The sequence below is a fragment of the Oryx dammah genome, unplaced genomic scaffold (genome assembly GCF_014754425.2).
Source record: "Oryx dammah isolate SB20612 unplaced genomic scaffold, SCBI_Odam_1.1 HiC_scaffold_9, whole genome shotgun sequence".
NCBI classification, from domain to species: Eukaryota; Metazoa; Chordata; class Mammalia; order Artiodactyla; family Bovidae; genus Oryx; species Oryx dammah.
The window spans coordinates 44,807,484-44,818,812 of record NW_024070193.1 but is presented as its reverse complement, the minus strand read 5'-3'; the positions used below and the strand labels follow the sequence as shown (position 1 = coordinate 44,818,812).

The 11,329-nt window shown below is 42.4% G+C and overlaps 1 non-coding gene across 1 annotated transcript; it reads right to left on the bottom strand.

Moving 5' to 3' along the window:
- Positions 1-2,720: 2,720 nt before the first annotated feature.
- On the bottom strand, positions 2,721-2,789 carry LOC120868511. The gene has a single exon (XR_005722251.1). It is a non-coding gene; the product is annotated as a small nucleolar RNA SNORD36 (small nucleolar RNA).
- Positions 2,790-11,329: the final 8,540 nt, after the last annotated feature.

The following is an 11,329-nucleotide window of genomic DNA, read 5'->3' as shown; positions in this document are numbered from 1 at the left end:
TTCTGCCATAAGGGTGCTGTCATTTGCATATCTGAGGTTACTGATATTTCTCCTGGCAATCTTGATTCCAGCTTGTGTTTCTTCCAGTCCAGCGTTTCTCATAATGTACTCTGCATGTAAGTTAAATAAACCTCTTACTCTCCCCTTTTTTCTCCATCCTAGCTACATTAGTCTCCCTGCTCTGTCAGGAATTCACCAGACACCGTCTACCACCTTTGCCACCTCGGGATCTGTGCCCTGGGGTTTTGTTCTCTCTGCTTTCAAAGCTCTTTGTTAATTAAGGAGATGATTTATTTCCTTCCTTCCCTCACAGGAATCTGGAATCAAATCCCATCTTCTCACCGAGGCCCTTTCTAACTATTCTTTAATACCTGCTCTCCAGTCCATCCCACCATCTTAACATACTTCTTTTTTCCTTAGCACTCATCACCTTCTAGCGCTTTATATTGTTTTTTGTCAATCTTTCACTAGGATGTAAGCTTTACAGGGGCAGAGATTTTTCAGTTTTATCCATGATACATCCCCAGTTAAGGATCCCAGTAGGCATGCAATAACTCTTGAAAGGAATGAGAGAAACAGTGAATGGTCACATTCTCCCGCAGTTCATTGCAGACAGATACCTGAAGTCCTACAGTGCCTGAGAGGCTGGGTCTGCTTTTTTGTCCCCTGATCCTGCTTTGTGTTTTCCAGGTTCAAGACAGGAAAGAGGGAGACCAGGGATAGAGCACAGAAGCCTAATTACTTGGAAGGGACTGTGTGTTGATCTTTCTAGACTCCTAATGCTCTGTCATAGCAGCTCACAGCTTATTGATCAGTTCTCCTGTGGCCATCATGGTAGGGGGCCAGAAGTTCTTTTCTCTTCTGAAAATCAGGACAAATTGTTTATGAGGTTCTATAGGTTTAGACATTGATTACTCAATAGACTTTTTTTTCAACTGCACACTTCCTATTTTCTCATTCCTTGAATTTATGGCCATCTCTCCATATAACATCTTCTGATATTTATATGCTGGAAGGAATGGAAAAATAAAAATTGAATGGAAATATTAAAAATGCCTTTCACAAAGAGGGTCTCCTTTCATCTCTACAATTAACACATTAAAACTGTAAATATGACAAATTAGTTGTTGGAAAACACAAATGGTAGACTTCAGTTAATGATATGGACTCCTCTATCAGTTAGCTGTGGCTGTGTAACAAACCACTACACAGAATTAGGGATTCCCTTCTCCACCACTCTCCTTTGGGACATTTCTTTCATAATCTCTGGCACCCAGAACATCCTTTATCCAGTTCTGCTGGCCAGAAAGATAAGAGTTCCTCTGGAGTTTGGTATCCTTTATATCTGTTGTGCTGCTCTGTGCAGCTGGGGCAGCCCTCAGGGCAATGTTGAGGGGAGAGAGAGAAAAACTGACAGAGATCCTCCCCCTACTTCATACAAGTGTCCCTCTTCCCATCTCCTCTGACCAGAGGGACGGTTTTCTATCAGGGTCTAATTATCCATGTTACTGTACTATAGTAATGAAGTACTGTGACCAAGGAAGCTCCAGGACAGAGAAGGGAGAAGAAAAAACAATCATGAATTTTCACCCCTTTCTCCACCTTGTAGCATCCTTTTCCTATTTTGTCCAGAGGTTTAAGTAGTAATCAGTGGCAGACATAGTCTGCAGTGGAGTTACTCCATTTTGGCTAGAACCAGAACTTATCAATTTAATAAATGAAAAAATGTATTAATTTATATTTCTCTTATTATGAATGATGAGATATATGCATTTCATTTGCTACAAATTATTTATGTATTTTTGTCTACTTTTCTACTGGAGATAGAAATACTTCGTATAATCATAAAAATAATTCCTTTCTTAGAAATGAATATCAAAACTTTTCTCAGTTTGACATGCCTTTTGAGTTCTCTTATGCTATTTTACTTGCTTTGCTTTTTTCCCTTTGATTGTTTTGGTTTTATTGGTCATGCAGACTTTTCCCATTAATCAATTTTTACCAAACTTCTGTTTTACTACATACTACGTTTAGTTACATTATACTTAGACCAACACCTCTCTTGTATTACTCTGAAAATCCTTCTATGGTTTCTTCTTCTTTTTGGAAGAAGAACTTTTTATTATTTTTATGCACAGAAAACTCAATAATGTGCACTTGACCAAGTTTGGTGGCTAGTTCTTTGATCTTTGCCTTCTCTGGCTTGGCAATATGAGCTACTGATTTTGAACCCAGGACACTGCCTCCCCAGTGATGGTAGATCTCACCATATCTGTCATTGTAATTGGTCCTGATGACTTCCACCAGTTTAGCCAGTGTGCCCTGGTCTTCTGAGTTGACTTGCGTGAAGGTCACAGTGTGTATAGGTCTTCCGGTGGACCAGACGCTCCAGCCTGGCCTTCTCCTTAATTATGAAATAGGGAACCCTATCTTACAGTACAAGGCAGGCAGGAAGACCACGACCTGGAAAACAACATTAACTAACTCTACAGTGTATTTTGAGCAAAAACAGTAACTTAAAAGCTAATGTAGAGAACCTACTGTTTAGCAAAGAGAACTCTACTCAAGGATCTGTGGTAACCTAAATGGAAGAAAATCTAAAAAAGAGTGGATATATGTATATGTATAATGGATTCACTTTACTGTACAGCAGAAACTAACACAATGGTGTAAAGCAACTATATTCCAATATATATTTTTTTAAAGCTAACACGGTAGCAATTGCTCAGGGTTAAAAAGCTCATGTATTTCCACTTGAAGGTCTAATTGAGAAATTCACATGATTGCAATATGGTTTCTTCCTAATATTTCATGATTTCACTTTTCCTTTAAAAATTGGACCCATCAGGAATTTATTTTTGATGCAAGTTATGTAGTGTAGATCCAACTTTACTTGATATCTTGATAGCTATGCATCTGCCCTACGTCATTTACTAACTAATCTATCTTTCCCTGATAGATTTTAAATGTCACGGTTACCATATATTAAATTTACTTCTGTATTTTTTGACTTTCACAGTACATCATTTTGTTTCTTTAAACTCTCCAATATAACCCACCCCATCAGTTCTTGAATCTCTCATTCCCATCATGACTGTCTAGGAGAGCAGCCACTGAAGCCTCCCCTTCAGTAAACTTGTTCATTCCAGGCAACCATGCTGCTGCTGCTGCTGCTAAGTCGCTTCAGTCGTGTCGGACTCTGTGCAACCCCATAGACAGCAGCCCACCAGGCTCCTCTGTCCCTGGGATTCTCCAGGCAAGAATACTGGAGTGGGTTGCCATTTCCTTCTCCACCAGGCAACCATAGGGGATTATTTATGGTACTTTTTCCACTGCATGCCCTAGATTTGCTATAACCCATTTCCCCTGGTAGCTCAGCTGGCAAAGAATCCACCTGCAATGCAGGAGATCCTGGTTTGATTCCTGGGTCGGGAAGATCCACTGGAGAAGGGATAGGCTACCCACTCCAGTATTCTTGGACTTCCTTGGTGGCTCAGATGGTCAAGAATATGCCTGCAATGCGGGAGACCTGGGTTCAATCCCTGGGTTGGGAAGATTCCCTGGAAAAGGGAACAACTACCCGCTCCAGTATTCTGGCCTGGAGAATTCCATGGACAGGGGAGCCTGGTGGGCCATAGTCCACAGGGTCGAAAAGAGTCAGACGTGACTGCATGACTTTGACTTTCACTTTTTGGGCTTCCCTGGTAGCTCAGCTGGTAAAGAGTCCACCTGCAATGCAGGAGACCCGGGGTGGATTCCTGAGTTGGGAAGATCTCTTGGAGAAGGGATAGACTACCCACTCCAGTGTTCTTAGGCTTCCCTGGTGGCTCAGTCAGTAAAGAATCCACTTGCAATGTGGGACATCTGAGTCTGATCCCTAAGTTGGGAAGATTCCCCTGGAGAAAGGCATGGCAACCCACTCCAGTATTCTCTGGAGAATCCACATGGACAGAAGAGCCTTGTGGGCTACAGTCCATGGGGTTTCAAAGAATAAGACACGACTGAGCACAGCACAGCATATTTTCCCCTAATGGCAAGTTCACCATTATCTTCAAACCTAGCCAGGTCAGACCCAATCCCAGATTCCCATCTTGAGGGTCTCATTTCTGCAGCCCCTTCCAATAACAAATATGTCAGACAAATTTCAATACAGAAAACAGAAAAATACACGCTGTGTATTTTACACAGGAAGAGACTGAATAAAGAGAATTAAGTCCTTACCAAATCATTGGGAGGCCTGGAGAAGCACTTCTAGGCTAGATATCTTGGAGTGAGTAACACTGCCAAACTGGTCCATCACGGGAGCTGCTACTTCTGAGGCTACTGGAGGCACAGCCTCTGCCTGAGTGTAGAAAAGAGGCATCTTATCCTGTGATCCCGGATCTCAGAGTTGGATCAAAAAGCTGCCACAACCACTGCTGCTTCTTGACACCTGGGAAGCTTGAGAATAAAGAAGGAATTAGCTGCAATGAAACCACATCCTTCTCCTCCTGTGGCAGGGCCAGGAGCCACAGGAGGATGGTTTCCTAACTTCCACCTTCCTGATCTCAAGTGAATACATCTAATTAGGGAACCAGATGCTATTTTTAGGCTTCCAATCTATTTTTAGGCTTCCAATCCCTCAGCTAGCGCTTCTTCATATAAATCTTTCCCATTTCTCATGAAGTTTATTCCCAGGTAATTTACCTTTCTCATCACTAGTATAAATAAGATCTTTTCTTCCATTATATCTTCTATTTGGTTGTTGTTGCCTGTTACATGAATATTATGCCTATTAATTTTATGCTCTGAATAAAATCTTTTACAGTTTGTAAGCGGTTTATTCCATGACAATCTCCAATTTTAGTCACACCATCTGAAAATTATACTTTTCCTTCTTTCCTTCTTGTCTGATTTCTGACATTAATACGCTCACTCTTCCCTACAGCATGGGATTCCCAGATGGCTCAGTGGTAAAGAATCCAACTGCTAACTCAGGAGATGCAGGTTTGATCCCGGGGTCAGGAAGATCCCCTGGGGGAGGAAATGTCAACCTACTCCAATATTCTTACCAGGAGAATCCCATGGACAGAGGAGCCTGGCGGACTACAGTCCACAGGGTCGCAAAGCACTGGACATGACTAAGCAACTGAGCATATCCCTAGAGTACAACTAACCCCCGCACTCCTGTTAAGACTTTGTTTAAGATGGCATTTTCTCAGTAAGTCCTACTCTGATCTCCCTATTGAAAAGTGTAACCTACTCTCTAATCTTTTGAAACTCTATCTTGCTGTTTTCATTCCTGCTCTCCATGGTCCTTACTGAGTTTTCTTTAGTGCCTGTTCTTTCATGAACTGCTTCCAGTTTTCCTTCAATTCTTTGATGACTTTTTCTCTCCCCCTTCACTTCTTTCTGAAGAGCTACCAGCTCCTGTTTTATCTTCTGTCTCACCTCTCACGTGAGCTGCTTGCAGGCTTTGGATGTTGGTAGGGTTCACATTCCTGGCTGGAAGGAGTTTTTCTCATGGCTTGGCATTAAGCGAGTGAATTTGGCCTTTATTTCTTCTCAGTGAAGAAATAGGCAGCTGGAGGGCTGCTCATAGCACGGTCCTCCTCTCTCCGAGCTCGCTGGCAGGCTTTCTCCTGAAAATACATGTTATTTCTGCCTGTGCCTTCCCTGAGCTTTGCCCTCTTTGCTTCTGCCTTCATTCTCTGCATGCTGCTCTTCAAGCTGAGGTTTGGCTTTGTTCACTGCCTACTCTGAGCCCTCTGCCTTGGAGGATCCACCTGAGATCTGCTCCCATGACATGGGTGTGCTGACTCCACTTCCACCCGTGTCCTTACTGAGCCTCACTGCCCTGGGGATCACTGCCGTCAGTTTTGTATGGTTTGGAGCCTCAGATGTCTCCTTGTCTTGTCAAAGATGAGTGTTTTAGTCAGTTCTGGCTACCGTGTGTGTGCATGCTCAGTTGGGTCCGACTCTTTTGTGAGCCCATGGACTGTAGCCCATCAGGCTCCTCTGTCCACAGGATTTCCCAGGCAAGAATACTGCAGTGGGTTGCCATTTTTTCTTCTAGGGGATCTTCCCAACCCAGGGATTGAACCCACATCTCCTACATCTCCCTCTGGCTACTATAACAACAGCAAAAAAAATCATAGATGAGTGACTTAAAGAAAAAACAATTTTGAGGTTTTCCATATTGACATCTAAAAATAAAAAGCAGAAATTTACTTTCACATATTAAAAGACCCATCTCATCCTCCTAGAAAGAAATATGTAAACTGTTTCCTTCCTCCCTGTAAGTGTTGAATACAAGCCCCTATTTGCTAGAGTAGATGAAATATTATACATATATATATATATTTAGTATCTTGGGGAAAGTAATTGTTTTATTTCTACCATGTTTTTACTGGAAACATATAACAGAGAAATGACCATTTGACATCTGCCAAATAACCAAGGACACAATATGGCTCTCAGTGTTATTTCAATTTATTGTCTTAGCAAGGAGCAGGCTAAATGGCTCATGGCTCTTTTCTGCGTCTTCTGTGTATCTAACACATTCCTGAAATAAAGCCGCTGAAATAACAGAATTCCTCTGTGAAACTGTTCACCTGAGGAGAACTGCTCATCCTAAATATTTGGATTTTGATTAAGATGAGTATCTTCAACAATCAAAACCTCTATCATTAGTGTCAAGAACTATAAAGGGTATGACATCGTACCGTACTTGTGAGCTAGTAAGTTAACCCATCAGTTTCACAGATGCCAACAGAGGACAAGAGGCCCCTGGGTCAGAGACAGAACTATAAAGGGTCAAGAACTATAAAGGGTATGACATCGTACCGTACTTGTGAGCTAGTAAGTTAACCCATCAGTTTCACAGATGCCAACAGAGGACAAGAGGCCCCTGGGTCAAAGACAGAGGACTTTATTACTCATGGCACAGTGGTCAGTCTGAGCTCCATGCTTCTGTCAGCTCACTTTGTCCCCATGGGAAGAATTTGTGGAGCAGTCCAGATAGATTCAACACACACACACACCTATGGCTAAGAAACTCTGGGTTTAGGTAACTTCTAATGGGGCAGTAGTAAGCCTGCTCAACCTTGACCCCTGAGGGAGATATTATCTTTATTATTCTAGACAGAAAACAAACCTGCCCTCTGCTCCACGGGGAGAAACCAGCTCCATTTCAAGGCTGTTTTCTATACAATCCATCCTTCAAAACATAGTTTGGAACCAACATGTCAGTACCTTTACTCAGAATACCTGTGCGGAACTTTCTCCCAACAATTACGAGTAGCCTTGCCACCAGCTCGACTCAGGAGCTTTTCCAACAGAAGTGTATTCCGCAGCCTGGAAAGGCAGCCAAACCTCAGAGTCACAGACACTCTGTCAAAGGACAAAGTTTACTGGATATCTTCTTTCTGTGTTTTTCAATCTTAAACTACATAACACAGCTACTTAGTACAAAAGTAAAAACTAGAAGGGAGTAGGCAGTAAAATATAGGTCTTTCTCTCTATGCCCCAGTGAGTCAGTTTCTCTCCGCAGAAGAAATCAGGTGATTTTGAGTTTCCTGGAAATTTCCCTTCCGTCTGCCCTTTCTTCTTTCCTTTTGTCTTTCTAACTTTCTTTCTCTCTCTCCCCCCTTTCTCTTTCTTTTCCTCTTTCTTTCCCTTTCTCTCTTTCTTCCTTCCTTCCTCTCCATCATTCTTTCCACAAACACACATGTGGAAGGGTTGGATGTGTGTGTATACTCATGTTTTCCCTCTACCTGGAATTCTTGTTTACTCCTCTGCACAACCCAACCCACCAAAAACAATTAAAATTAAGACAGATGAAAAATCTATAACCCAAACACTCCAGTTCCATACAGTGACTTTCAAAACTCCTGCATTCCCTTATTCCTGCATTCCACACTGACTCACTGAGCTCACACATGTAGGGCAGTTAGGATCTAACCACACAGTTCTAAGCTAAAGAATACAGCTTCCCTTTGAACAATGCTGGGATTAGGGGCACTGGCCACTGGCAGTCAAAAAATCTGTGAACAGCTTTACAGCAGGCCCTCTACTGTAGTACGTTCCACTCTGCAGACTCAACCAACTAGATCATGCAGTACTGTAGTACCTATTTATTGGGAAATAAATCACATGAAGGGCACCTGTGAAGCTTATACCTATGTTGTTCAAGGCTCAGCTGAAGACTTCCCTGGTGGCTCAGACAGTAAAAGAATTTGCCTGCATTGTAGAAGACCTGAGTTTGATCCCTGGGTTGGGAAGATCCCCTGGAGAAGGGAATGGCAACCCACTCCGCTATTCTTGCCTGGAGAATTCCATGGACAGAGGAGCCTGGCAGGTTACAGTCCGTGGAATCACAAAGAGTCAGACAGAGCTGAGTGACTAGCACTTTCCCTTTCAACTGCAGTTAGAGCAGGAATAGAGCAGGAATGCACTATAGACAATCTGAAGAGGGATACACACTCAGAGCTGGAGGGACTGCCAGGAGGATCAACGGCAGATGTGACATCCAAGGTGGCTGTGAGGAAAGGAACAGGGATGCATGTGAGCTGGGTGGTAGCTGGGGAGTGGAGGAGTAGACAGGCATTAGGGAAGAAGGAGGATGTGAGCAAAGGTACGGGAGGCAGGGGAGTGATGCACACACTGGATAAAGAAGGAGCAGTCCATGGAGCTGGGCAGAAGGCTGGTGAGGAAAGAGGGGTCGTTCATGGTGAGGGTTCAAATGTGATGTTGCTGCCAATTTTGTTCTTCCTGGGCATGACGAGTGCAGCAAAAATGACTGCGTTGGTCCCACCACAAGACGAGGTTCCTGAAGCCACATGGAACAACTCATGCATCATTCAGGACACCTTACTGCTGGCATCTACTTCTGTCATGGCAAGCAAAGCCTTCGAGCCTAACTTGAGCCCCCAAGCCCCCACTGTTGCTCATTACTCACATCAAAAGTTGGTGCTCTGAACCCTGGAAAGCCCTACGCATCTCCTCGTCTTCTTTCATGGACCCTGGACATAATTTAAAATCATTCAGGGACTTCCCTAGTGGTCCAGGGACTTATGACTTTGCAGTCCCAATATAGGGGGCCCGAGTTTGATCCCTGGTCAGGGAACTAGATCCCACACGCTACGGTGAAGACCCAGTGCAGCCTAATAAATAAATACTTTTTTAAGAAAGAAACTTCTATTGTTTATAAAATAAAATCCTTCCATCTGACATCTTCCAGGATATCCTACAGATATTATTCTGCTATTTAAGTGTTGTCCAGTACACCTAAGTCCATAGATGAAAATGAATTGTGACTTTTATAAAGTCACACAGTTCATTAACCTATAGAAATAGAAATGAGCAATCAAATAGATGAAATAGAAAAAGGGAATGTGTTAGAGGTCTGTGACTTACTGTGACTCATAGTTTGGGTTTATTTCGTTCCCATAATTTGGAAGTTCTGACAGGTTCTCTTTGAGGAGCCCAGTGAGTGAGAGGTAAATATTCTCATATGGTGAATCCTTGACAAAAAAGCAAAAAACACACACCCAAATCAGTGTTGTCTTAGTGTGGGTTTCCTCATGAGAAGACCCTGAGACAAGGATTCGCAGCAAGCAGTTCATTTGGGAGGACAGCCGGGGGCACTGGTGGGGGAGTGAAGGAGGGGAGCGGGGAGTGGAGGGTGGGGCAGGCCATGTGTGGGTGGAGGGGGCTGAACCCACCCTGGGCAACTCTGGGAGCCAGTGGAGAACACACTACAGTTTCCTGCCTGAGAGGTGAGGCAGGTGGCTGAGAGCTGTTGGCTGGAAGAGGTTTGTGTGTATGCGTGCGTGCTAAGTCACTTCGGTTGGGTCTGACTCTTTGCGACCCTATGGACTATATAGCCCGCCAGACTCCTCTGTCCATGGGATTCTCCAGGCAAGAATACTGGAGTGGGTTGCCATGCCCTCCTCCAAGGGATCTTCCTGACCAAGGGAACAAACTGGCATCACATACGTTTGTTCTCTGGTAATTTTGGCTGCAATTCCTTTTGGAAGCACCACAGGCACCCTCAAGCATCCAGATACAGTGCTGGCCACTAAACAGTCAGGAGGGGATACAGGTGGGTTATACCTGTATCTGCTACAGGGGTCATTACAGGGTCAAGGGAGTCCTTTGATGCATGTTCTACATTCACAAATGCTTCCAGATTTAAGTGAAAACATCATCTCCACGGGTACAGAAGTAGTTATAGAGACATACACACAGGATTGAAGGAAGGTGTCTATCAAGCAAATTTCACTTTGTTTCCCTTCAACAGACATGGCAGTAATGGTTATATATGATGAATTTAACATTTATCATTGTCCTGTAATTAGCATAACTATATTGTCTTGCACTTTTGTGTTAAAAGATGTACTTCATTAAATGTGGATGTTTGAAATATTTAATTAACAATTTAAACATTTTATATCCTTGCTTTGACTTTTTTATTCTTTAATATATTTGGAACCTTGAAAATTTAACCTGAGCCTCTGTCTCCATTGGAAAGGTCTCCATTAAAAACAAGAGAATCATGGAGAAGTTAGGAGTCTTTAGGGCCCTCTCTCTATACTCCATGTTGTCTGAAAATAGTGATAGTTTTTCTCCTTCCTTTCTGATTTGGATAACTTTTATTTCTTTTTCTTGCTTAATTACTGGGTTAGGACATCTTTTCATACAGTTTTTAGCTTGGAATCATGTAACTTTTATATATTCAAAAGACTTTTTTAAAAAGACAAAAATAAATCCCTAAAGTAGAAAACAGTTTGGGACAAATGAGCCTAACTTTATTTGAAATGTGGCAACATAGCTACACAGAGAACAGAATTATTTCAGTACTCTGATAATTTACCCTTTGTGGGAGCTGATCTAAGGATAAAGGAAGAGAATGAAATCTCAGACTTCACTCCAAAATGTGTTATTAATATAGTGTTATAATTCTAATCTAGGAGAAAACAAATATATCATTGGAATTAGGACAAAGCAAAAATTACAAATCAAGATTTTCAGTATAAGAGATGCAAAAACAAATATTTAGTCACAGAAGTTAAAACACTATAAAGTTAAAATGTCTATATGAACTCATCCTTTAAGAGTATGTATGTCTTTCCTAGATCTGTAACTGGACAGTCCACTCCAAGATGAATCACTTTAGAACACACCACTTGAAGAACTGATGCTTGAACATATCAGTCATTAGACACATTTACATTCAATGGGTTTAAAGTTCACAGTTCTCACTAGTCGTTGCATGTTTTCTGGATTGGGAAGAAATGGTTGGAAAGTACACTCCCAGTTCATACTGTGGAAAGAGTTTACTGAAGCT